The sequence below is a fragment of the Streptopelia decaocto genome, assembly GCF_964273445.1.
Source record: "Streptopelia decaocto genome assembly, chromosome: 9".
NCBI classification, from domain to species: domain Eukaryota; kingdom Metazoa; phylum Chordata; class Aves; order Columbiformes; family Columbidae; genus Streptopelia; species Streptopelia decaocto.
In genome coordinates, this window is record NC_138664.1 from 16,693,840 (window position 1) to 16,720,444 (window position 26,605).

The window sequence follows — 26,605 nt, forward strand, 5'->3', positions numbered from 1 at the left end:
TACCAACACCACTATGGAAGCCCCCTCTTATTTTCCATAGTTAAAATTTTTCCCACACTCATATTAACCAGTGCACATCAAACTTCCCAGACAGAACACATTTGAGCAGTACAACAATTCATTTGCTATGTTATTAAGTTCAAGTAGTTCCTTGACTGCAAGCTGCAGCTTATGCTCATTAAAACCAAATGAACAGCTCTCAATACGAGTATTACTTGCCATAATTCCAAGCCAGATGCAAATATCTCCAAGCTGTTAAATACATACTTTCTGAAGTAATAAAGACATTTTTATGCTAGACAGGCATGTGGCAGCAATTACCAATGATGGTCCAGTGCCAGTGAAATTTGAGAGGCATTTTAAAGAAAGCAACAGCGTGAACAGAACGAGGCAAAATTCATAATACCAAGTAAAGATAAAATTAACTCTGTTAAATGTCATCGGAATTCATGCTTGAATACAAACAATATTGTCTCCACTTTAGTAGATAACTGGTGCTATACTCAGACCCCTCAGTATTTAAGCTTCTCTCTCCTTAGGGGGAATTTTATGTGAAGAGAAAGAGGTTACTGGAAGCAGTACAAGTATTTGAAACATTTCGTTTGTGATTAAGGCCTGTAATGAAATTTTGGAATTGGAATTGTTTGGCTTGCTATTCATGAAAGACAGACAGACTTGAATCTCCTTAGCTACCCTCCTATTCCTTTAACGACCTCTTCCAAAAACAAATTACTGTGGAAAAAACAGGCTTTTATTTCAGGCTGCTTTGTTGTGGAACATCTTCGGGATGCAGTTAGGTTGTAATAATTCAGAAAAAACAGATACCTTATTTGCAAATTCAGAGCTAACTTCCAAAGCCAACGGTTTTCAAAGTACGCATGTTTTGGTAGATACATAAATCCACAATGCCAACCTCAAATATGCAGCTATCAAGTTTGATATAAATGTTATGAGGATTTTTTTATTACGTGCCCTTTTGTCGCTATTGACCTTTTGGTTTTGAACCACTGAGCTCTGCAAGTGTGAGTGCTGGAACCTTTCTTTACCTTGAAAAGCTGAGAGGCTCCACACTTTGGGAAGAGAAGTTCTGAGCACTCCATTGAGTAATTTTGTAAATGTAAGACACTGCGAAGCAATTTACAAAAACCAGAACACTAGAAGCTGATTATGTATGTGCACTGACTTCAATTGAAAGGTCCTGGCCCAATCTCCACTTTCCTCATGCTAGGAGTTAGGATTGGAGACGCAAAGTGTAGAGCCACAGAAAGCAGTAAGAACAAAAGGAAAACAAGCATAATGAAATTAAAACCTTTTTCTTACATAAGTAGCTACTACAGGGGGTAAATTGCTCCTTCAAATTTTTATTTTGAAAGAGCCAGCTTTCTCAGATTTTCATTCCAGTGCCATCACTACTGGCTGGCTCAGAGCAGGTGGACAGGACAGGACAGGACAGGACAGGACAGGACAGCCGTGGGCGTCAAGGAGAGGTGTGTTCCCACAGCAGCGATAGCTTCGGGCAAGAAGAGGGGTAGAGTGAGAAGAAGCAGAGAGATCTGAAGGATCTACGTGAAAATGCATGAAAATGATCTCATGCACTCTTTGGTACGAGTGCAAAAACCCCTGTCTCTAGGTTTTTCTAAAGGTCTGCCTTACTCTTTGAATTTGAAAGTACAGCTGTCATTAGAACATTTGTTCTTCCACCAAGGAAGAGCATTTTTGCTGCTGTTTGACTTCTTGAGTGACCACTGAACAGCATGTACCGCTCCTGACAGTCTTCATCATCATGAACTGTCCTAATGTTCCCTTGGCAGCAGTACTGGCCCTGCCCTTGCCTATCTGGCCAGCTCCTGCAATTTTAAGAATGTTTTATGCAACGGGAAATGCAGAGAAAAAGGTCTTAAATCTGTACACCATTTGCAAAACTACCTCTCCCAACACTAGTGCTAATAAATGGATACATCAGTGTTCTTTCAGCATTATGGGAGCCATATGTGTACTCCTCTCCGAAAATAATGCTTCCTGTAAAATCACTTTGAACAGAAAGTGCTTATGCTGTCACTTCTGATTACTCACAGCCTCTTCACAATGGGATTTGCCACAGCACAAAACAGACTTAGCTGTATTCGCTGACTGAAGGCCTGCTTTCCCCCGATACTTAGAACAGTGATGGAAATATTAGTGCTTTTTTTTGGTAGTTTTTTTTTTTAATATGTGAGATGAGTGGTGGGTTTTTCCAATCAGATATTTCCAAAATAATTACTGATTACCATCTGGTAAGGCCTTTAAGCTGTTTTATGCAGATATTTTTAGATAACCTTTTAAAACAGCAGCTTGGAGGTAGGCTTTTTTTGCATCTTTTTTATAATTTACACCAGTAGTTGCAGTGAAAACAGCGTATTTTACTTTGAACTGTGGTTTTACAGCGACTAACTGCAATCTGGTGGAACAAGGATAAATGTTGCAAGTTCAACAGGATTAGATTTAAATTAATCAGGAATCTTATATTCCATAGAGTTGTGAATTTTTAAGCAGCCTTCCCTTTCACAGTGAATGCGACAAGAAAAAGTGAGCAAAAATGTACCAACATATCCAAACAGTTACTTAGGTTAGATACATTATAACTAGTGCTTTAAATATAAATATTAAGTATGCAACACACTGCTACATCACTGCGGTCAGTTTTAGTTTTAATGCAGGAAGCCAATGACTGGGCTATTCAGAACATTCAAGAAGTATAATAATCTCCTAGAAATAAGTTTATTATGAACAACAAAAAATATCGGTCTGAAAACTACTTAATGTGAAAAAAGAGGAGTTACAAGATCGTTGGCTTTCTTTGGGCCAGTGCTAACTCCCACACGCATGTAAGTTTGAATGACTTTCCTATGAGCCACATCCTAGACGTCTTACGCAGGCAACTTATCAGCGCTTTTGAAATCAACAGGATCTCTTGAGAAACTAATTCTGCAAGTCCAACATACATCAGTGATTTTCTTCACAAGATTAGGCACGATTAACTGGGATTGCTCTCATTTGTAAGTATTTCTGCAACTGGACCACTGGTATAGGTAGATTTGAGTAGACACTATATAATAAAACCCAAACCTAATACACCTCTCAAAGACAAAGATCTATTTATTTTTAATAAGTGGAGCACAAAGAACCTACTGATTCCTTTCAAAGTGTTCCTTAATGTAAAATCCCATTTTAATGGGCTTCATTTCAAGATGTGATAGACTGGAGTAATATGGGACCGCTTGCCGTTATTAACACTATCCTCAACAGCCAGCTTTCCACTCTTATTTAACAAATAAAAAAACTAAATAAAGAGAGGAAGAAACAACCCTAACTTTAGTGTTGCTAATACAGAAAGACTTCCTGACTTAACCAACTAGACTTCAAAGTGAAGCAAAGGAAATGTCATGAAAATACCACAATATATCACTGCCATGGTTATCAGTGAGTGAAAGTTTCAGTATTATGGTTATCACAGAATTTATCACTTCAGCCATGTGATTTAACATTCCTGATCAACATCAAATTTTCAACAAATTAACTTCTTAGACTTTTCATTGTTGCTATGAGATGCTCTTTGCAACAACAATTGATTTTTTAAAATGAAAATAATTCATATGCCATTCCCTTTCCCCCTCCCACTAACAATATGTAATTTGCCATGATGGGTGGTATTTACAAAAATAGCTTTCTGGACGCAATGAACTTTGAAAGGACTATCTACCAACAGAGACAGGATATTCTTTTGCAAGCGGTTAGCCTGCCTGACCTTCACTAGCCAACTTCAAATAGAGATAACAATGTCTTCAAGTACAAAAAGAGACTCAGATATTTTATACATCATAAGCTATTTCTCACAGTTGCCCATCCAAATAAAGCAGCATAATGAAACACTGCTTACTGTGTGAACCCAGATCCCTGCTGCTGTCATACAGTTGTCAACTTCCCATATTTCAAGGGGAAAACATACTTTGATGTACAGAAAGATAAGTAAAACGTCCCCTGTCTGGCAGCATACATTACTCTGCAAAATATCAAAGGAGGATATTCTTGAGTGGAGGAAAACTCTTCTTCGAGACTTTGTACAGGTAAACACATGCACTGCTGCCAAAGCATGGAACCAGTCTCCAGGACATTGGTTAAGCACCACTTGCTTTGCTTTGCTTTTTGTACTAATACCAGGTGGTTAACATTGCTCTGATGACAGTATATCTATGGAGATGGTATTATCATATAATGCTTTGCTGATGTGGGTGCGTGTATTTATATCTATACATACATACATATATATATGTACATATACACATGCGTATATATAATCTTTCTTCTACCCTTCCTTCAAGCAAGCATTATGGCTCTAGTATGTTTTGGAACGTAATCATTTTATCATGGACTGGAAATCTTGGGCAAAAAGTTAAAATTTTAAAACCTAAGCCTCCTGCCTGATGTATTGTGTAAAATCAGAAAGAAAATGTATTACAAGCTTGGATCCCACTGTGTTTCATCCTGTCACTCCACTTCTTTTTTACTCTGTCACCACACAAAGCCAGAAATTAAGGGGGAAGATTACATGCAACACTCGGGCACTTGCAGAGAACCTAACAAAGAAGAATAATGGATTTCAGTGTATTCAGAAAGGAGCTCATTCTTCTAGAAACTTTAATAATGGTTTATATTAAAATCTACGAGGATCTCCAGCTTGAAAGAATTCTGTGATCTTTGTAGGCCATTGTTTATGGTGATCAAGGTAAAAATAACATACATGCAAGTACTGTAAATACAACTTAAGTGAATTTAACCAAACAAAATGATGCTGCAAAACAGTGTCCTTGTCTAGAACAGAAGAGCTGCTAATGATGATCAGCACTGAAAGTGCTCCAAGTAATTTTAGCATTTTGTTTCAAAAATTGTTAATGGACATTAGTGCTTATAGTTAATTCAAAAGACAAATAATGTGCTAAGGCAGCAAGGATCAAGGACAACGTCCACTGGGCATGGAAGAACAAGGAAATTTTCCACAATTATGAAAAAAAAAAACCTTTTTGAAAAACAAAACCAAAAAACCCCCCAAAAATGTCAGACCCAAAACTGATTTCAAACCTCCAATGCCAAAACTGCTCCAAAAGAAACAAGAATTTCAAAAACAAATTCAAGATCCGAGCATCCATGTTTAAGGCTGAGATAACAATACTGTTGTTATTATAGATGCACTTACTGTTAGCCCAAAATTAAAATACTAACTTCTCATTTGTGATTAACATTGAACAAACCATTTCCCCATAATTAGTTACTGGGTGCTGGCATCATTTGTGACTGCTGGCACACAGTGTTGACTTATTTTTTTTTTCCTCTGATGCGAGATTAAATATTGAAGAAGTCTGGGAAAATGACAAACAGAACCCTTAACTGTAAAGATGATGATCTTTAACCACTTCTTCTGTCTGGTACAACCTTGCTGAAGGTCCCTCTGAACTTTTATGTTTCTTATGTCCTCACAAATAAGCAGTGTCTTCGATTAGCAGAGGAATCTTCACTGAATAGACCTTACGTTCTTACATGACAAATAGCTCCAGAGAAAAAACAGCTAGAGAGCAGGCTAAATATCTGTCCCACATTTATACTGTATTTCTCATATCAAAAGTCAAAGATAGTTCAGAACTGTATGTAAGAGTGTATTTCCAGCAGTGGTCTTTATAGGAAAACCACAAATTAGCTTTGTTTTAATGACTACCAGTTACACAACAAATCACAAAGGATTTCAAAATAGCCTTGTAGAGCAACAGTTACATTATCAGAATCCAGCTAAATGCACAGAGTTGTATAAAGCCAAACAAGCTCCTCCAGTTCTTGAAATAGACTACAAAGTGTAAGGAAACCCAACATTTCACAACTGTCACAGATTTTCTTAGCATTGTATACTTACTTCGACTGCGAGCCTTACTGCAACCCACCATTTTACACGGCTTTAACAGCGACAGGACAACATTGCCACGAGTACGGCAGACACCACCACCGTACGCATTACACGTTTCCCCTGTGACATTCAAAGAACAGAGTGTCCTTCAGCGGAAGGCCCTGTCCTGTCAGTTTGCTAACGGGAACGGTTCCCTTCCCCGGCACCAGATTTGCGGGCAGGCAGCTCTGTAAGGTGTGTAGTTTCCTGAGGGGAATCGCCCTCCCAGCTGCCGCCCCCCCACCGGGTGATTCACTGACTACAGTTCTACCTTCTTTCTGCCTAGTATGATCTTGGACAAAGAATTTATCCCAGCAGATGTGAACCATTAAACGAGTAGCACCATATTTGCAAACTCCTTGCTTGTTGCCATTAGGAAGAGTCAAACAGCACTATTTGTAAAAGCAGTAAGTTTGGCGGGTTCACATGCCCACCTGTGTGTGCTGGACACCCCACAGCCCACCCCACTGCACAGGCTCTCATCCTCTGCTTGGAAGCATGAAGTTACATTTTACTTGGCTCCTCTCCCAGAACTACCATATCACGCACTTCATCCCAAGAACACCTTTGAAGTAATTTCAAAGTAACATTTTACTTCAACATTGCACTTTCCATTCTCATACAAGGCTTTTAGAATGCCTTGTTCAAGACTTCTGGCAACTTAACATTTAAAAGCATGAGCTGGGCCTCAAAGACTTCATCGTATTTTCATAAAATCCAGAAAACTATCGAATTACAAATAAAAATGGAGGGTGGGAGCTATCTTCCTGTACATTAACTCAGCCGTTTTCAGCCATTTCTCCAGGTACATGGAAATCTAACTGTCCACAGAGTAAAACTGAAATTCTCAGAGAGAGGCCCAGGTGCTGAGATATTGGCTGAGCCAGCAACCACAAGGCCGCTGTGGTCCTGGTGACGCCCGTTCTCACCCTCACTCTGAGCCAGTCCGGCAAGATGGGAGATAAGAGAAGCCTCAATGCCCCAGTTCTGTGCCTTCAGGTAACTAGAACTACCATGGGAACATTTTCACACAGGTGGCCAAACCTCTTCCATATATGTAAATCAAAACAAAATGAAACAAAACGGAACAGCTAGCAAACATGTAGCTGTCATCCTTGATACTTACATTTCATGCATTATTTAAGAAGATTGCAAAGTTAAATATGCTGGATTATGATTTAAAATTATCTGATGGATACTCTAATGTTAGGGAAGGGAAAATAATGGGTTCCTATTTAGGACAAATTTTAAGATGTAATTGTAATTCCTTTTTCTTCTTATTCTACCCTATAATATCTTTCAATAAAATCTGTTGCATTTAAGAATATAACCATTTATCTTCTATACTCTATGTTCATGAGATGTCCATAAATAGAATGTGAACATAAAACTCTGGAAGCTGTAAACATTCGTAAAATACAACAAAACACAACCAAAAAGATAAATACATTTCCTTAATTCATGAGTTACCAATCCATTCAGTTTTCTGAAATGACATACAGTGAATGTTGGTGCTGCAGTGGGATATCCCCTTTTACATACAGTGTTCACATATACAAAATTAATCACTTAAGATTTAGGCCTCCAACAATCAGTAATACAAGTAACAAAGATTTACCAGTCACAGTACCCGGTCTTGTTGAGCATTAAGCCTTTCATAGGATATTGTACCATACACTGTTTGATATGGAATAATCTATTTGAAATAGCATTAATATGCCACACAAGCTACTCTAAATTTTACAGAATGGGAGTACATTATGGAAAACAGTGTCCTGCACCGGCTACACACTTCTCCCCCAGCTGCCCTATCTGTAGCTTGCGTTCTAATCCGATTACACCTTTCTATGAAAAGTTGAATTTCCACACTCATCAGTAAAAGACAGAATCGCTTCCAAGTATTCACGTATTGAAAACGAAGTAATTCTTTTGTATGGCCAAATGAAAATGCTATTTGTTTTTGCCCCTTGAAGCCAGTGGCAACTGTATATGGCTGCCAATTTCTTGCAAACGGAAATCCTCACAGAAACTCAGTATTAGAGCATCAAGTACACTCTTAATGCATGTCAAAACAAAATTTCAGCTTCATGGAGTTTCATCTGCTGGATAAAATGAGGGCAATGGATAAAGATTATTATTAGTATTGCAAAGATGCCAATGCGAAGAGCAACTTGCTACTGCATTTTGCCTGTACCACATTCCAACACCTTCAAGAGGTTCCTACTGCCCTGCTACAAATACTGCTTGGTCAACTCTGTGATGATGGTCAGTTCTATTAAAGAACAGATGCCTCCATGGGTGATGCAAATGTACAAGTCTGATGACAGTGGAAAGGAGCTGGCCAGGTTGTAAAATTGGGATGAAAAAGGATATAGGAAAGTTACAAAGTAATTGGAACTTGCTATATATTTTACCTGAAAGCTGGCATTTTGATTAGCACAATCCCCCCTGATACAACACAGATAAGGTTTCTCTGCTGAGCTGGAGGAAATGGCGCACGGGAAGGACACTATCAAGTGATTTATCAACCCCATTTGCTCTGACATACAAGTCGCTCTGGGAGATCTCTGATCCAAATATAGACACAATGAAGACCAGAGTAACTTTTAGGAACAAGCAGGAATATCACACAAGGTGATATGCTTGCGAGCTACAAGCACTTTTTTTTTGGTCAATTCCTTTTCGAGCTTAGAATCAACCTGTATGATAGCACTTCACTGAGTAACTTCTGTGACTGGCTATAGGTAAAGCTGTTATGTTTGCAAAGATGTGAGAAATTTAGTCAAAACAATGTGACAATTACACTAAGATTCATCCCTCACCAAAAAGCAGGTGACCCTACCATAGGTACTTTTTGTGTTTTCCTTGGTGTTACTGGGTTGGTTTTTTGACAGTGCTTCATATCGTGAAGCTAGTTCTGATACATCCCCAACACCCAAACACTATCTGCAGTTTACAGACAAAGAAACAGAAACTAAGCAGTTACGTTACTGCAAGTCGCATATTTATGAACTGGGTTGCCAGGCTCATAGCAGCGATCTTAATTCAAAAGCTCGCCAAGCAAGGCTTTTCTCACTGCGTCTTTCACAATCAGTTCATGACTTCATCAAGACGACTGAGATATTACAAGATAAGCAGTACGATGTTTCCAAGGACCAGAATTTTAATGCTGCATCTCATACTGTAACCCACATACATTTTAGAAATGAAATTTGGGCCTCCATTCTAAAAGTAGTTCACATAATAATGTGCTAAGGTCATATTATAATATGTAAATATCTTAAGATCTTATCATGAATATACAAAAACCCAAACATTTCCTAAGGGTTTTTCAAATCATCCTATAGTATTGAACAGATAATTCCACACAAACTACAGAGAATTCGGTGTTGTTTTGTAGATTCTACAGGATTTCAAATGTCAGCTGTCACATAAGGTATTATTTCTCTGCCATGCAAGCCCTTTCAATAAAATGAAGGAAGCCTATTAGGCTGAATTCCTTGTTTTGCCTCAATGACTTTCATCTACTTAGCACCTTGAATGAGTTTGGCCTTTTGTGCATCAAATGAAGCAAATGAAGTTCTTACTATAACTGAAGGATTATTTTAAGTTTAATTAAAAGGTCATCAATATTTTTAATAGAGAGCATATTTTCTTTCCTCAGTTGTTCTGTGAGGTATTTATAAGGCACTGTTTTTGATCCAGAAAAATTGATTCCTTACACATCATCTATCCCAACTGAACACTTTAGCTGCAATGTGCTTGTACATTTGCCTTTCAGTACTCTTTTGAGACTGACTGTTGCAAAAATCACATTTTTTCAAGCAGTCTCCCATCGTGGTAACTTTTTCCTTTTTTATTTCAAAATATACTGAGGTTGAATCTCAACTTTTCATTGCTTTGCTCTCCTGAGGAAAAGAAATAAGATTCTATTATGTCGTCTTCATCGGCTTGGATGAATGAGGGGAAAATAGGGAGAGGGAAGGATTTGTGCTAGAAGTTAATGCAAAATTTGAGACTTGAATATAGCACAGGTAGCACTTCAACACTTCAGACTCCTTCAGTGCCGAGACCCCTGGAGAGTTGATTTTAAATCACTAAACTTATTTCAGGAAAGGGGAGAACACTCTGGAGAAAAGTCTGTCGACTCCAGCAAAATTAATAAACTGGCTGCTCCTGATGTGAACTACATTTCTTGACAGGAGTTTGACAAATTTCTAATTCCTTCTTAGCCTGCTTGTGAATACTGCACTTGTTGCTCCCTTTTAACAGTTATTTAATACTACAGCAGAATAGAAGTGATAAAAATTGCCAAGTTTCAGTCACCTTGCACTTGCAGTGACAGTAACAACTGACAAAGGAAAACTATGACCTTCCTCACCATCTGTCAAAAAGGACAGCCTACTCTTTCCTCATTTACAATGTTTATCTACAGACAAAAAAAGTTTAACCCCCACTAGATAATATTTGTTTAAGAAAATCTGAATTAATAAATTCAAACAAATCGCAAATAAAGAATCCATAGCATTACGCATTTTGTACTAAAGACAGGGGCTGGTGTGTTGTCTCATATATGCTACATATCTAAAATAACTAATGAAATTTATTTTTCATCTAACTGCATTTATCTAGCGCAATACACCCCAAATTTGGTTGGACACTCGCTTCCCAGAGTTTTTCTTTTCTCCTTCTCTTTAAAGACCATTGCTGGCTCTGCTCCTGTGTGTTGGGGATGCCAGCTGTTTTGCAGTGCTCCCTGCAGTGCTGTGATGGTTGGTGATGCACAGTACAGGCAAAATATTAGCAGATCCCTGTACTTAGGGACTAATGGAGAAGCTTAATTCCTTTACAGAGATAACTACGTTCCAGAATTCAAATGCAGCTCATGCTATATTTAAGTTTTAAGAAATAGAATAAGGTATTAGCATCCCATTGATCTAAAGTATATTTTAGAATTTCTATAAGAAAAATGCTTATGAGATATATGAAGTACAATAAACACAGCCATTAAAAAAAAATCAGAAAGGAGTCCATTTGCTTTTTCTAACATATACTTAAAAGTGGCGTTTACCATCTCAGGAAGACACGTCAAAAAGGACATACTGAATCAATGCCCCAAAAGTGACAGTTACTTTGCACCACAAAGGCCTGTTTTTGCTACTGCAAGATAAGGCTTTGTTTGCTTTACCTATTCAGTTATAGAGCACAGATACCATCCCAATGTATTTTTCACTTACATTAGAGCTCTGGTATGCCTGTAGTTGTGTGGGAAAGTTAATATGCTCTGCATGATCCTGGACCTAGGAGCACCCTTCTTAATGGTAGGAAAGATCTTCCATTAGGAGATCAACGGTTTCCCTTAAAAGCCCTACTCAAAAGTAGGGAAATACTTGCTGTGGATAAAGAAGGGGAGGAAAAAGCGTGTTACATTAAGAAGTGTGTAAGTCCCAAGCAAAAATCCTGCTTCCAACACGTGTTTCAGACTGACTTTTCGCCTTTTCTTACCCGCTCTGTGCACTGAACTCATGGAAGCTATCAGTGTCATGTATCTCTCGACTTATGTTTAAGTCTGTGGGAAGAGACCCATTTCTACAACTTTAGTGAACTGATATGATTGACACAGCACAGTTGAGCCTGCCAGGCTGAAGCAATGTAGTTAAGATTTCAGCCTTATGCTCTAGGAGTTGAGGGACCTGTACTCACATTCTGGTTTTGCCATCAATTCCTCCAATGGCTGTGCAAAATCCACGTAATTTCTATGTATTTTGATCTCCTACCAAAAAAAGAGTTAAATTCAGCCTGTTTCTTCCTCTCTTTGCCTTGTCAGTTTGTATGCTAATCTTTTTTAGGATGGGTCCTGATTCTTAAGTTTGAATGAACTGTATCCAGTGGCCTCCAGAGGCCAAAATAACTGAAGACCATTAAGAAAATATTTTATTTTTGGAAAACAGAGAAATTTCTGTACTTTATATCACCATCGACAGCAGCTACCAGAAACTGTTACTATCTCTAACCACATTTAGGCAGCAAAATGCTTTCCTTAAACTTTCTGCTCCCTGAAGACAATGGTTCCCTCAGGAATATAGCAAGAGCTTTTCTGAATGCTTGGATGCAATATGAAACTGTGAAGCAGTGAAGAAAAAAAAAAAAGGCATGAAAATATCCAAATAATCCCACATTAGTTATTCTCAGGGCTCCAGGGAAATTAAACAAGGGTGGGAAAAAGGCATAACCTGACTCTTTTACATAAACAGCTCAAATTTACAGCATTAGCAATTGAAGCTCAAGACAAGAAAATTGAGCACTGGTCTGTAAATTCATTTTAATGACATCACTGCCGGGATTATCCTTTTTGGAGATGGCTTGTGTAGGGGGTTGGGAGGAGAAGGCAAGGGATTGAGGAAGGGAGATTTGATTATGTTTGAGCTATTTCAATTTGAGGATACTCTTAACTGACAAAATAGAAAGCATCTTATCTGAGAAGGATTTTGCTCAGCTGCTTTAAAAATCCTCCACACATACAGAAAGTCAGCACATTCCCTGCAGGATCAATTGGCTTGACAAACTCTAGACATCCTCTACACCATCTTAAATGTGTATATATATATATATATGTATTTCCATATAAAAACTTTCTCCAGGCTAAAGCATGACATGCAAGGGTTTGTCCTGGGGCAATTAAAAAAGAACTTTTTCTAAGTAAATTTCGTGCTTGCAAAAGTTGCTGCATTGACAACACTTGATACCAAAGGGTTCTCTTTAATCCAACAAGCTGCAGCCAGGCAAATGGCTCTCTTGCCAGCGCGCAGGGTGAACTACATCTGAACGAGGGGGGAGAGGGAGCTCTGCTCTTCAGGCTCATTCATCGAGAAAACTTACTTTTAACTCATGAGCTCTCTCACTAACTTAAAGAAAATTATCATCCAAACATCTGAAGAGCCTGAATGACCTCCTGCATTTTAAGCAGTGAAGTATCAATCTCTGCTGAAAGGGCCAAGACAACTGCCAGCCATAGTCAACAAAAGCTCTGAATGGAGCTATTTGGTACATAGGTGAAGAGGCGGTAAGGAAATGATATCTGTGTCAGAAGACTTCTCGGAGTCCCTGCACTAAACCACCCAATTTATCTAAGATACTGCCTAACAGTAGACAATTTCAACGCAGCTATTCCTCTTGAAAGTGATACAGAATAATATTTTTAAACTTTTTGTATAAGATTATACTTTTTGCATTGAATTTATTACTGTATTTGCACAACACACATCTATACAATTATCCCTAGACAGCAGTGATATCCACCACAGAATTATTCATAAAAATGCAAACTATAGAAAGAATATCTTTTTAGAAAAGCTTGCAGTTTTAAAAATCTGAAATTACAGATGATCATCCTTACAGGCAGGTTTACGATCCTTTGCAGAATACAGAAAATGTAGCAACTAAAAGAAAGACGTGAGGATGGCTGAAATGTGACCCTTAGCTGGAGATCAGGGGCAGGACTGCCAGCCCACAGCAGATCCTGGCAACAGGAGGATCCCCTGGCAACAGGAGGATCCCCTGGCAACAGGAGGATCCCCTGGCAGCTCTTGGCTGGGTCACCAGCTGGGGCAGCTCAGCACCACCGATTCCCAGGCTGATCAGATCTCCGCAGCATGGAAATCAGCCATGCTGACCCGCATCACCTACCTCAGAGCTGCTACAGCACCGCCTTGGCACATAGGAATTGCAACTTGCCTTAACTTAAGGCATCTAATTAAGGTGCTTGGAGTTCCTATCATCTTCACATAGGCAATACAGATCTACACAGGTTGAAAATGAGAATGCTCCCTCTGTACATCAACTAATTGAGATAAAAGTCGAAGGTGCACTTCCCACTCTCTATTTGTTTCTGAGAAAATTTAAGTTGCTGCTACTGTGCATACTTACTACAACCAATCTAGCATTCTCTCTTACACTTGTCCGCTATCACATTTGGAACTAACTCATGAAACAGGTAGAGGGCTGTTTTTTCTTAAACTGCTTTCAAAGAGGACTTCACAGTTGAGGCATTCCAAGGTTCTGTGGGGCCACCACACACTTCACATGCAAACAAAGCTCCCATTAACTTCAACATGACCAGCATGGGATGGAACACTGTACCTTGAGCTGCTGGGCAAGAATTATGGAGCTTAGCATGTGCCTTAAGCAAGACAGCATGGTTTATCATGCTCATTTTTGAGATAATACAGCCTGGCTGTAACAAACACTTCTGGGTTAAGTGTCTCTACTAGTGAATACATGTAATAAACTGAACTAAAAACTGTAGGATGAGCTCTGCTAAAAAGAAATTTGTTACTCATATTCATTAGGCTATCATATGCATTAAAAAATGATGGAATGTCTCCAAGTGGCTCTTGCATTCTGCAGTCTTAACCATGAGAGCTGGTTTCCTTAGGAATGACTTCTTAAGAGATATTACTATGGCTCTGTCTCACCACAATGCAGAAAACTGGACAGACTGAGTTCAATATTCTCTTGAGATCCAAATGTTTATCCTAACCCAAGTATCCCCAGGAAGATGTGCACCCAGTGTTAAGGAATGAGAAATCTAGGAAAACTACTGCCTAACTTTATGTAAAAAATAACACGTTGCTTTGTAACATCAGTAGCACTGCATAAATGCAACCAAGAGCAGTACTGGAATCAAAAGATAAGGACACAGGAGAGACAACTGAAGGAAGAAAAAAGTAATTTGTGCAAATTTTGAAAGTAAGACTCCACTAACAAATAGCTAAAAACACTGGAGAAATTCTCCAAGCACTTTCTGTGATGATTCCATAAAGGAATTCAGTACTTCCGTGCCCACTTTCATTTGTGCACACAGAGAACAGGTATTTGCATATGCAGCTAAATGTCTACATATGAAGAGCTGGCTATGCATCTTCCCACACAGATGGGCAATATTGTCAATACATCTAAGGCAAGGATTTTGAAAGTGTCCTTGAGCCAGGTATTCAATCTCTGTTCCCCATCTGCGTTACAGGGATAACATTGCCTCACAGGGATTCTATGGGTAAGGATAAATAGGATTAAGTTTGAAAGGTGCTAATACATCCCAGCAAGCTCATATAAATATATCCTGGTAGTTTGCTGACTAATATAATCACAGGACAACATTCAGTTATCTGACACATACTCAATGATAGTACTGGCTATGCACAGTTTTTTGTTGGTTTTGTTGTTGTTGGTTTTGTGTGTGTGTGTTTTGTTTGTTTGCTGTTTTTTTTGTTATGTTTTTGTTTGTTTGTTTTTCATTTTCCAGTCAAACTCTTGACAAATATGATGAAAAATGTTGATATGGCGAAGCGGAGTTCAGAAAAAAACCCCTTCAAAATCCTACAAGATTTACCTACAAAATTTACCTTTTCCTAACCAGAACTGCCATGCTCAGCAGGGGTCAGACAAGGAATTTGTTAATATGTGGAAAAAGCCTCTTTTGGACATGCTGAAAATGAGCAGTATTCATTACTAAAAATCATACAAAGTTGTATAAATATTTACTGAACTGAAAGAACATGTTGGCCAACGTTTTCCACAGATCAGTGGAAGGGAGTCTCTAATTAACAAAACCAAAGCTGTAGGGTTTTACTAGGCACTTAAGACCAGTTTTAGAAGCTCAACGCAAATGCCATAAGTTCAGACACTAGGGTCTATTAAGTCCTAGAGCACTCTTGCTCTCGGCTGACTGCTTGAAAACTGTGAAGAGGATTAAGGTGGATGGGATCGCTGCCAACTTGAAGCTGTTAAATGACTGCATTACAAAAAAAGAAGCTCCATAACTCACTGTTGTTGAATATTTTTCCTACAAAATTCTCAGCCACTGGAAAGACAAATAGGGAGGAGGAAAGGTTATTTTTTTCTTTTTTCTTTTTAAATTAAAGTGCATTTACTGCACTGACAACAGCAGGATCATAACCACCTGACCCACCGGATACAAATAATAACTGGGAAAAACATCCCAATAATTAATGACCAAGTCTATGTGCATTCCATTAAGTACAAACAGCTGTCATAAACATCTTAATTTAAAGAGCTGCTGGATAGGGAATTCTAGCACTGTAAAAAGCTGCTTCTTTCTGCTGCTCCACAGAACTGGAACATATCAAGGCTTTAAATTTTTAAACATGGCTTTCATGTTCTTTGGTGCACAAAAAAAAATATCTCTGAAAAATCAGCTTGCTAAAAGATTCATCTAGCAGCCTCCTACCTTTCTTTCTCTCTGGAATGCTTCCATACACTAGAGGGTCATTCTGTTTATTAAGGTTTTTAATAATTTTTAAAAATTGTTTAAACAGTACAGTAACTTAACCTTATGCTGGAGGATACTCTTCCTCATTACATCCAGAATATAAGCAAATCATCTTGCTAAAGTATCACACCTTTCTGTTAAATTGGACAAACCTCAAGGTCTGCCCAACTTTTTCTTACTCATACCATTGTTATTGTAATTAAGATGTGCAATATTTGAAAGCCAGAAACACTGCCCACTTCTCATACCCAGAGTGCAGCCAGAGCAAATTTAGAGCAGGAGAGCAACTCTACAGGTACAATACAAGTTGTTACCAAAGTAACAAAAGAATTTTGTGCATGCCCAGATCTTCTCAAAATGGCAGCCCACTGCTGTCTGCTCATACTACACAGCATTTTTGAGATGAACAGATCCTGGCACAACTGCCTCCTCTATTCAGAAAAGTCACTTTATTTGACACACCATATTTGAACATGTGGGGTTTTTTATTGCCTCCTCTTGCCAGTAAAGAATGACTAATAACTGTAATTTGTAATTTCCCAGCTTTTGTGGTTTCTGTTTTAAGCAGCGTTCCTTATCTTTTGTGAGTTTCAATTTGGGGAAAATTGTCTTTTATACTTTTTTTTTTTTTTTCCCATTTCATGTCAAGTTAACAACTTCTGGGTCCTAATTACAGTGTAGGTGACAAGTACACCGCCAAACACAGCAATATAGACTTTGGTTTGGTTTGATAAGGCTGCAAACAGCCCAGGTATCAGAAACATTATCTGCTTGTGTTGGTCAAGCAAAGCGTGCTAGAATTGAACTATTTCTCAAATTCTGAGGCTGAGCCCTGAAGACAGGTACCAACAACAGGAAGCACCACTTCCCCCCGAGAAAGGCTTTTCTTTTCAAAAGCACACACTCTGCAGTGTCCTGCCAAAAGGAACACTTGGTATTCGCTTTCAGTCCCGGCATACATTAAATCCTTCCTTTTAGATGCACAACAAGCAGCTGACTTAAGCCTTTGAAGGCCTCGATCCCCATCTCCCTTCCAAGCTGTAACTTGGCTCCTGTGCTGCACAAGCCCTGGAGAACAGGCAGGGACAGACCAGGTCACAGGGAGAGTGTGGGCCCAGCCTGCCCTGCCCTCAGGCCCTCTGCACAGGTTACTGAAGACAAGACACAGAGCAGGACCTGTTTTCCTGTGAAATGCTGATCTTTTTTTGAACTATGTCTTAGAAGACAAATGACTATGGATGTGCTCCCTTCCAAGACTCCTCAAGCCTCATAAAGCTCAACTACACATTGTTTATTAAACAATAAACTAGAAAGCATGAAAAACACTTGAGTTACAGCAGCATATTAGGAAATAAATTAAAAGTACAGATTTTAAGGAATACAGGCCAATCGCCATCACATTTTCACAACTCTTTCAAGTCCAGAATGTGAGAGTTTAAATGTTTCAATTGAAAAAAAACCCAACACAACACACAAAGTAACACAGAATACCCCCTAAACCAAACCTCCAGACTTTACAAAATGGTTTAATTATTTTTCTTCATGAGCATCTTCTCAAAGAGCAGCAAAAGGCCAGTTTCTTACTGAATCAGAGGCTGGCAAAACATGAGCTGCCACACAAGCCATTGGGCCTTAGAACACAGTGCAGAAAGGCAGGACCAGCTTGCAGAACCACCTCGGCACACAGCTCCGGAGGGTATCTACACCTGGGTGTTCAACAGTTGGCTCCTCGACCACCCACACCACCAAACGCTCCTGTGCAATTGTTGATTCAGTTACCTCACTCGCCCAACAATTCAGCCACAGAAGAACACCCTTTCCCACCCTTCCTCAGGCATCGCTGATGAGATTTGCATGGTAAACTTAAACCCATGATCAGGCCTGGCTACCAAAGACAGTGTATGCATAGTCTAAATGTAACCTTTAATTCTCTCAGATTTGCATGATAAAATGTAGCTGTATTTGAGACCAAGAGAACCTCTATCTGTTCACAATCTTGTGAGAAAATAAAACCTAGGGTTCTGGTTAACAGAAAATAAAAGAAGAAAGTCTTAAAATGATGGGACTATCTACTGTTTCCCTATTTGTGCTAATAAAAATGGAGAATTTAAGTAGTGCTTTTGTATCCACGTCCTTTTTGCTCTTTTGCTGTAGGTGGTTTTTGTAAGTAGAAAAAATGGAAATGGCAATAGCTTATTTGGGAATCCAGGAAAGCAAGGCAAGGGCATCCTAGTCCCAAGAAATGCAAGCTGTGAGCTCTGAACACACAGCTGTTTGATCTCGAAAGCAAGTTGCCCATGTATTCCAGGAACAACACACAATTTGTTCCTTTTCCTACTTTCAGTTTCAAAAACATAACGCAAACCGACCAAACGTACTATGTCATTCTGAGACAGAACCAAGGAGAGGATAGGATGAGCGAAGGAACTAAACTTAGACTGCAGGTAAAGAGCGATCCAGGACTTCAGAGTTCAACTGCCTCTAACTGTGACACGCCAATAGAGAGTTTTTATAGCCTACCAGTGCCATCGCCAAGCTACTGATTTTCAGCACTCCCCAGATCTCTGCTGAGATGCAGCTCTGGGAAACTTCCCAGCAGTCTTCCTACCTAGGCTTCCAGGTTTGACAGCCTGAAAAACTGGTCTTTCTGTTCTAAAACACTTCAAAATGACTGCAGACACCCAGGAATGTTTTAAGTCAGGCATTCAACGACTTATACCAAATATGTGTTGTCATTCTGAGAGCAATGAGACACAAAAATTCTATTGGCATGGAAGTGCTAGGCCACAAGGAAAAAAAAAAAAAAGGCAAAAGCAATTTCTTTCTCCAAAAAATGTATCAGATATTAAAAGACACAGTAACATACATCTACTCTCATTCAAAAAAATTATTAGTCTTAACTTCTAACACTTTTTCTGAAATATCACCAGTACCGTTTTCCAAGCAGAAAAGTGACTCTGTGTTGTTGCTTCTATCTTTGGCTAGGATTGCTTTCTTCAGAACCATTCAACACAAACACCTCACCTAATACTACTTTGTACAGAAATTAAGAGCTGTTTGTTCCTGGCTTATCTTCTTCAGATGAACTTATATGAACTCCTTCACACTGGGATAAAATATGGAGTGATGAAGTATTCTTGCATCCAGCTCTCGCAACACAAAAATAGGTGCTTTTTAATTGGACTTTAATTTCTCCTCTCCCGGCCCCACCCTGTATGTCTAACAACATGTGGCTTTACTAATATATGCTCGATATTCTTCTCTGCCAACAATGAAAAGCATACAGACCTCAGCATCCCTGAAAAACATAGAACAAAACAATATCCCTACTTCAGAAAACAAAGACTCATTTCCCCCTTTCATCATATAGCTCAGCTCCAGCTATCTATGATGTACTGCACACTCAATCCCATGTTAACGTTCATACTTTAGTTAAAGCAAGCACTGCAGAAGATGATAAAGCAAACACAATTTATTTACTGCTACTTAACTGTGTTTTCACATCTAATTCCTTTTGAGTCTCACTTTTTAAAATGACAATGGGTAAGGAAATTTTTGACCAGTATTTGACACAAGTTAACACAGAATAGAAAACTCTCTCTTAAAAGTTCTATCTGGTTCACTATATTCTCTACCAATGCTAATGAGTCTGTTTTAATGCCACCATAGTAGCACCACTGTGCTCAAATGCCACCTGTGTGACCACTTAAATGATTCAGTTTGGCAAAATACCTGCACAGAAATACATCAGAAACTGCCTTTGTACAAAGGCTGCACCAACTGTTTCAGTGAAAGTCTTACAACGGTCTTTGTTATAGAGTCTAAATATTTCATCTGTTTACAAATCTCCCATCAGCTGTAGTAGCCCATTTGGGATGCATTGACAACTAGAGTAATGCAGTTCACTTGCATTCCTGGCAGAGTGGAAAACAATGACCTTTCCATTAAGTATCAAAATGCTAATCATCCTAAAGAGAAAACTGACCATATTAAAACTTAACATAAACAGAAAGATCTGCACATGATGCTTTTGTTCCACAGATATCAAGGAAGGGATACTGTCTGAGAAGACAGGAACCCTGACTTGCTCAATTCAACAGGTCTCAAGCAAACCCCAAGTGCAGACAAGAAATTATCGATACTGGAGCCTATTGGTTACAAACAGGGTAATTTTAAACAGACCACATCACACTTCCCTTATTTATGCATTCATGTTTGCAAAGAAAAGTTATAACCAGTTATTGGCCAAGTAAAAACAAGACCTCACTCTTCTTGCATGACTGAAATGTAACGTGAGTTTATTTAAGCTTGGAAAAATAGATAACGGGTAGCGTCTCACGCAGTGTCTCAAACTACCACAGCTCCAGCCTAAACCTCATGCCTGAAATGGCCATGAATGTATAAAACAGGGACGGATGTCTCTTTGCTAGACTTTAGTAAAGGACATTAGAGAAAACAAGCAAGATGTACTTAGTGTAATTAGCAGTCTGCACTCTGTATTTTGAGGTACCCTCACACATTGGTTTTATACTGTACCCTGCATATTATTAACTGGAAGGCTGAGCTCAGGAAGTTAACAGTATCTGATTGCCCAGGTACCAGATATGTGCTCTTCCAGAGTGAAGTTACAAAAAAATTTTAGCCCTAAGAAAAACATACACAATAGGTATGCTTGTTGAGCAACAAAATCCAATTTATTAGTCCATTTTAAAGAAAAATAAAAAGGAAACAATCCTTGCTTCTCATGGGAACCAAACCAGACTGAAGTGTTAGATCCTGCCGTCCTCTTAGGGATTCCAAAGAAGAAAGTAATTGAATCCCATATACTCTCTGGAAAAAAATCTCAGCCTATGGCTCTTTAAGGTAATAAAAGTTTAAAAAAGAATATTCTAAAAATCGTATTAAAGGGTAATTGATGATACCCTAATTCTCACAGTTAAAACACTGAAGCAGCCTTGGAAATATCAAAGACCCACTAGATCTTATCTTGCCAAACTGTATAATACATTCCAAGGAAGTTCTTTTTTCTCCCTCTGCTCATTCTCATGCAGATGGGCTCCTGACAGACCCTTCGAGGCTGCTTCAGGACAGGCAAAAACCTGCACTACACACAACTCCAGGGATGCTGGAGAGTCCCTCTGTGGTTACTGGAGCTCTCACAGAAAACAATTTCTTAGCACTTGGTGAGTAAGAGGTTAATAGCCTATATAAAAACCACCTCTAACAAAAATGTTATTTCAATTGTATTACATTTAGGAGCCCTGAGGGTCATGGGGTAGATAATCAAAAAGGACAAGGAGGAAATTAAAAAAGGGAAGAAGGCAATCAAAAAGGGCATTTAGAAGGACCCATAATCCTCCATAGGAAGAATACTAATTATACTACTGCATCATCTTATAATTAACCCTGATCTAAATTTTTTTTTTTTTTTTTTTTTTTTTTAGCTGTAATAACTTTCACATGTACAATGATTTGATTGCTAATTCTTGCCAGTCTGTCTTGAACAGTTATTTTAGTTTTGGTAGCTACTTTTACATAGCACTTTAACTCCCATTTATAAAGAAATCAGACAAAATATTTAGATATTTGAATTATTGTGTCACAGTCATTCTGATTACCCCATCGGTTTCCTTTTATTCTGACAGTGCTGGGTGGTACACTCTTCTTCTTTCCACAAAAGTCTCTAATATTTAGGAGAGACATTAATCTCCAATATGAATCAGTGTGTTGCACTCCAGCAGTCAAACTTGGCCATGTGCCTTTGAGATGACTTCCATCTGTATTTCATATTTCATTTAATAAATGTGGGATATTATTGCAGCCAGCAAACTAAATTCTCAACATACCTTCATTCCATAGCAGACCCCTGCTCGGGCTCATCTACATTCTTGGGTAACTGGGCACACATTGCTATGATATTTCTAATGACTTACAAATGAGTCTGAGTTTTTGCCAAGCTGCAGAAAATAAGCAAGTCCCCAAAGAAGGAGCTTTCCCTTGGATGAAGGCTAGTCATTTATGTACGAAGCCAAAATTCTTTCACAAACTAACCTGAGATGTTGGCACATGCAATGATTTCACAAGAAAATCTTGCACTGAGACTGTCTAAAAAGTGGACTCTACAACCAATCTGGAAGAATTAAAAAGTTACAGAAATAAGCCTATGTGAAGTCTGCCCTCAAAAGAAGGCATCTACAGATGTCACTTATTCTTTGCCCTGGTCTTTTGGATTCATTCTAGCCATACATACTTTCTGTAGATACAGGAGCGGCCATGCTCCCGTCTTATATTCAGATATATGAATAAGCATACATAACAGAAATTACTTTTAAACAAATCTTTGTGGTGTGATATGAAGCTATCCTCTTCCTTTCTATACATCCTTCAGGTATCTGTAATGCACCCTGCATTAGTTCTTAATGGCCACTAGATTCACAGATAATTAACATTTTGAGGGCATTATTCCCAAGTCAGGGCCAATCTATGGATGGTAGTCTCTAAGGCTTCCTCCATATCAGGTGTTGTGGGAAGAAGCAGCATGTTTTTTAATATTTTAACAACCACCTTACTTCAAAAAGATAGGTCCTGAGGGTTTTGGCTTACACCATATGGGAAACATCACCTTCACAGAAGTCTGGAGACTACACTGTGGGGTCAGCAGCATGTTCTCTCTGGACAAATGCATTACTCCTCTGGAGAAAACAGAAGAACAGAAAACCAAACCAACCAACCCTCACAAAACCAAAAAACAAAAGGCATTTTCTGTGATTAATACTAATTTCCTTCTCATTATCCAACGAAAGTACTACTTCCACAGGAAGAATTTAACCCTGATTAAAAGGCAAACCCTAAACCTTACTTGTTAAATAACAGACTTTAGTCCTGCATCGAGAAATATTGTCTAGGTAGGGTAACAGTTTGCAGAGAGCAAATAATGTCAAGATTTCTTCCTGTGTCAGTTAAGACACCTGCATAAGAACTTGGGAAAGAGGAATGCTACCCTCCCTGCAAAATGAATGACAAGACCCTAAAATGTGAGTAGACCTGTTTGAAAATCTCAATGCTTTTTTTGTTCCTTTTGAAACCCTATCTTAAGCTAACTGCACATTCTCAATCAATATTTAATAATGCAAAACCCACATCACCCTGAAGTATTCAATATTCTTCTATTCCTATTATTTTCAACGTGATAATATTCATTAATAATATAGCCACTGAATCATTTGAATTGATGGTTGCACTTCTCAGATAATACTAAGAGCGAAACTTGATGCCAGTTTAAGCTTCTATTGCAGCCTGCATCAGCAGGCAGCTGAAATTGGAGGTATGAAATTAGAGAGTAATTATTGTTAAAACTATCACCTCCTCTTACTCAGAAACACTGACTGCAGCTGTAGTATTTTGTCATAGGCAATTTTCACAATTGTCAGTGTTTTTTCTTTTTGCTGGTTTATCTCACAAGGTAGTAACGCAGACAGGAGTGAAGTGAAGCACAGAATCATCTCATTAATGACCTGTCATTCCTAATGCTTTCCTCTTTTCATGACAGAACAAATAATTAGGAGCAAACATAGTAAACAACTAACACTTCGAAACATCAGAAAATGGCAAAAATTGCCATCTTGTAAATGCATTTTAGGTCAGCTTGAACGTTGCGCAAGTACACCCTGTTATGCCCATCCAAGCTGTGCACCCTCAGCATGCAATTAGTGATGCTGAAAGTTTTCCTTATTAAAAGTTGAGCAGCTCCATTACCACTTTGCAGTACACTTCTGCCCTGGATAACTCAAGGTGGTGCCTGCTTAAGCAGCTGTGTTCTCTGCAGTCAAAGCATCAAGGAATTTTCTGCCTCTATGGCTAAACAGAGCCCTCTTATATTGCCAGCAGCGTGACACTGAAATATTTTGCTGTGACTGACAGAACCAAATAAAAATTATTTAATCTGCTTTCAGCTATTGCTTTTATAATGTAACAAGAATACCTGGAAAGCAACCAACAGACACTAACCTGCTGATTTTCTTTCTCTTTACTATTTTTTTAATCACAGCTGCCCAAAAAATTACCTCCATCAAAATTAACAGGTATCAATTCCAATTAGAGAATTTGAAAAATATAAATACATTTGGTAATAACGAGGAAATAACAATGTTAGAACAATTTGAATAAGGGAAAAAAAAATGAAAGGAGTTACCAGGTAATTTTTGTGTATATTTATAAATAATTGCTTGCTCAATTAAATGGCTACCCTTTAAAAATATAATCACGGTGACTCCACTGTACAAGTAAGTTCAATCATAAAGAGATGAGCCGGCTGATGTGAAAACATGTGTTCCTTGTTGGAAATGTTCTTAAATGCTTTAAACCTAGACAGGATAGAAAAAAACCATCATGCACATAGGGCCCTGAGCGGCAGCTCCAGCTTCTTGAGGCTCCAGCTGCTGAGCTGCCCTGCAATGCTGTGGGAACCCAACAGGAGCGTTCTGTAGGATGATGTTATCTCCTGCCCAGGGACCATTTGTTTACCAAATCTTGTCCTTCCTCAGCTTCCAAAGGTGAGGTTCACAGCAAAAGAATATTCTACTATATGGCTCATGGAGTCAGGAACTGCCAGAGAAATAAGCCTGAAGTACTAGTCAGCTAAATATAGGCTAAATTTATGCTAAGGGTATGAAGGACCCTCAAGAATGTTAGCCTAGAAATCAGAGGTGGGAGATTTAAGATTTTAACTTCGTTTTCCTCTTCCTCTTTCAGAGAATATATGGAACCCCTTTTCTGTTATTTCCCCAAGAACCATGTATGGCAGCAGCTCCTGAGATGGCACACTGATCTTTCCAGACAGGATGGTGGCTCCCTGGTAGTTCTTCTGCAACCTTCAGCATGTACTGAATGCTGATGGTAACAGCTAGAACCTGCTTCTTTCTTTCTTAAATAAGCAGGCTCCTAACCCCTTCTTGCACAGCACAAAATGGAAAGAGGAGGCAATTATTTTAACACTTCAACTCAAATAAATCTGAACAGGATCCAGATGAAACATTTATTTACATGAGTTATCTCCCTGTTGAATTTCAAATGTACTCTGCAAACAATGGAGGTGTTATTCTAAGGGGAAAAAAAAGAAGCCTGCAAAAATCTAATTTAAAATGTTAGACAATGTAAGCACAGGCCCAGCTCAGCTCCCTTTGCTTTGTTGTTGGCTATCCAAAGCTGAGCAAGCCTGTTACCTGGATTATGATACATTGATAACAGAATTAGCCTGGTATAAAGCTGCTTTGCAGTCAAATTTAACTTTTAAAGTTTGAGGGCTGAGCTACAGTTTATCTACTTTTTGCCCAGCAAACTAATCTACTTTTCTCAGAGCTTCAGGTTACTAAATTTGCCCTGAAGTTCTTCAAGAGACAAAAAAACCCCAAAGAAACCACCTAAGATACTCATTCCAGCTCAGTGCAAGACTACCAAAGCTCACAGAATTTATGTTTTCTTGAGACCGTTCTGCTCCTCTTTTCCCCAAGCACATTTCTGCGCTCACACCAACACCGACAAGAGCCCATACAGAAGACTCTTCTTTCCTTCAAAGACCCCCATCCCTACGTATGAACTTGTAAATTCTACCTTGGGTAGTGCGTACTCAAAATGTAGACCTGTGAAAATGCCGGCTTTGTTACTATAGCTGAAACATTCTTCCCTGTTTAGAAAAAGTTCTGAACTCACACAAATGACACTGCAAGGCAGAGTAGGCTACACAGATTTACATTTCATTGGCAGTCCTCTGACATAACTGCTCAAAAATTGGCTAGGGAGAAAGACAGGCAGGAATACAGAATGATACTAATTGGTGAATATTCCAAAGAAAGTTAAATGAGATTAGCAATAAGTAATTGACACCGTGCTTTCTAACTAGGTTTCTCTGTCTAAAAGAAACCAAGGCAGATAAGGACAGTGCGATAACTAATATTATAAAAGTACTCACACATGCTGTATCTCCATGGGCCAGAAACAAGCAAGCAACAGGCAGCCCAAGCCTATGATGCAGTTGCCTTGAGAGCAACTGACCACCCATAAACTCATTTTTTCCCCAGCATGCTACCTGCAGATGACTAAAATGTTTTCATGCATTTCCAATTTCAGCCGATTTTCTTCTGATCCTGCGGTAATTGTCTCATTTGCTTATGGAGATGCTTTCAGATCTGACTTCAGCTTAAGTAACGTTGCTACATTGGAAGAGTTATTTAATGTCATGCAATGTGTTCTTCAGTCACTCTGTTTACAGAGGCAAACCAGTCCAAGCTATAAACATCTGAGACTCACTGAAACCTCTGGATATGAAAAAAAGAATTTTAGCCACAGACTCT

The 26,605-nt window shown here is 38.7% G+C and overlaps 1 protein-coding gene across 1 annotated transcript in view; it reads right to left on the reverse strand.

Annotated features, from left to right (window-relative positions):
• The window catches only part of RORA (RAR related orphan receptor A), a gene marked incomplete at its 5' end in the record, with an annotated part of 358,132 nt that overhangs the window by 116,448 nt on the left and 215,079 nt on the right, over nt 1–26,605 (reverse strand). The window lies entirely within an intron of this gene.